The following is a 2,234-nucleotide window of genomic DNA, read 5'->3' as shown; positions in this document are numbered from 1 at the left end:
GGATGACAATGAGTCATTGTTTTGGTCTCTACATAATCCTATATTTCTTAGAAATTTTGTTCATTTAAAAAATGTTTTATCTTTATTTTTGTCTGAGTTGATTCAAAGAACTGGTCTTCAAGCTCTGAGAATCTTTCCTCCACGGGGTCTGTTCTGGTGTTAATACTTCCAATTGTGCTGTTACATTCATGTGAGGTTTTCAGTTTTGTCAGATCAGTTTGTTTCGTTTTGAAAATAACTATTTCATCTTCCAGCTCTTGAAATGTTTTCCTGGAATCCTTTGATTCCTTGGATTGAGTTTCAACTTTTCTTGACTTTCAGTGACTGCTTTGCCATTTAGATTCTGATTTTGTTTTTACTTTTATTTTAAGGTCAGGGGTACATGTGCAGGTTTGTTACATAGGTAAACTTGTGTCATGGAGGTTTGTTGTACAGTTTATTTTATCACTCAGGTATTAAGCCTAGTACCCATTAATTGTTTTTCTTTATCTTATTTTTCTTCCCACTAGATTGCCTTACAAGAGACCTTGAACTTTAACAGATTTTAATTTCTATGTCAGTTATTTCAGTAATTTTAATCCGATCAAGAACCATTGCTAGGGATCTAATGCAGTTATTTGGTGGTAAGAAGATAGTCTGGCTTTTTAGAGTTGCAAGACATTTTACATTGGTTCTTTCTCATCTGTGTGAGCGAATGTTTCTTTAATCTTTGAATTTATCCTTTAGAGAGAACTTTTTGTTTTTGTATTATTTGATGCTCTTAAGAGACTTACTATGGCGAAAGTTGGGTTTAGTCAACTGGCTTTATTGCTGGACAGTTTTGCAGAGCTTTTGCACAATTTCTGGACAGTTGTGCCAAGGCACAGCTCAGCACTCTTGGACTACATACTCTACCCCTAGAGGATTGGATCAGGCCCACAGCTTTGGTTCTCTGGCTTCTTGAGGTTAAGCGTCTGCTATGGTGGAAGGCCCAAAGTGTTCCTCTCTTCTGGCAAAAACACTACAATATTGGGTGACAGCAGAAGCACTTGATCTGGGCGATGGCAGTGGGACCTGCCTGTGTCCATTAGCAGCAGCAAGGTGGTGGTGAAATCCGCACGTGCACATGCCAGATATATCATTTGTAAGCTATAAATGTACTTAACACCAGAGACCCAAAATATACGAAGAAAAGACACATAATTGAAGAGGGAAATAGACAATTAGATATAATTCAATACTCCACATTCAATAGTGAATAGAATAACTAGCCAGATCAATAACAAAGTAGAATACGTGAATAATACAACAACAGTATACCATAATGAAACCAACTATACACATAAAGAACACTCCACACAACAAACCAGGATACACATTATTCTCAAGCGTATGTGAAACTTTCTCCAGGATATACTGTATGATAGGTTATAAAATATACCTCAAGGTTTTTAAATTTAATGTTACAATACAAAATACTTTCTCAGACTACAATAGAGTTAGAAAGTGATAATAGAAGAAAATTTTGGAAATTCACAATTATGTGGAAATTTTTAAGATAATTGGTCAAAGAGGAAGTCACAATGGAAGTCAGAAAACACTTCGGGAAAAATGAACACAGAATCACAACACACTAAAATTTAGGGGATGCAGCTAAAGCAGTGCTTAGAGGGAAATGAATTTGCATCTGGCTATCTTAAACGAAAGAAATATTTCAAATCAATACTATAAATTTTCACCTTATAAAATTAGAAAAAGTAGAGCAAACCAAATCGAAAATAAATGGAAGGAAATAGTGTACATTAGAACAAAAAATGAAATAGAAAATAGAAAATTCAGTAAAGTTATCAATAAAGCCAAAGTTACTTCTTAGAAAATATAAACCTTTAATTGACTGAAAAAGAGAAAAACACACATATTTGAACAAATAGAATACCTTGATTGCAGATATGCATATCACTATCTTTGGTGGTGATAAGTTGAGGCAGTATATATCTGATCACTCTGGATATCTGTGTAAAATAAAATGTTAGGTGGAGGTGAGAATGATATATGGCGATTTTTTTTATCAGTATAAAACTTCCTCAGTTATGTACATTGATAAATCAGGTATTTGAATTTTTCCCAAAGTTCTCTCTCTTTTTCTTGGATGAGACAAGGTGAGATAAAAGAAGTGATGGCATAGGCCAAGAGTGGTGGCTCATGCCTGTAATCCCAGCACTTTGAGAGGCCGAGGTGGGCGGATCATGAGGTCA

At 35.0% G+C, this 2,234-nt stretch overlaps 1 long non-coding RNA gene across 1 annotated transcript; it reads left to right on the top strand.

Annotated features, from left to right (window-relative positions):
* Positions 1-570: 570 nt before the first annotated feature.
* Positions 571-2,017, top strand: LOC104658715. Its single transcript, XR_004053903.1, has 2 exons — positions 571-620; positions 851-2,017. It is a non-coding gene; the product is annotated as an uncharacterized LOC104658715 (long non-coding RNA).
* The last annotated feature ends 217 nt before the right edge of the window (positions 2,018-2,234 follow it).

This window comes from Rhinopithecus roxellana, chromosome 16 (assembly GCF_007565055.1).
Source record: "Rhinopithecus roxellana isolate Shanxi Qingling chromosome 16, ASM756505v1, whole genome shotgun sequence".
NCBI classification, from domain to species: domain Eukaryota; kingdom Metazoa; phylum Chordata; class Mammalia; order Primates; family Cercopithecidae; genus Rhinopithecus; species Rhinopithecus roxellana.
This window is presented reverse-complemented; position numbering and strand designations above follow the sequence as displayed.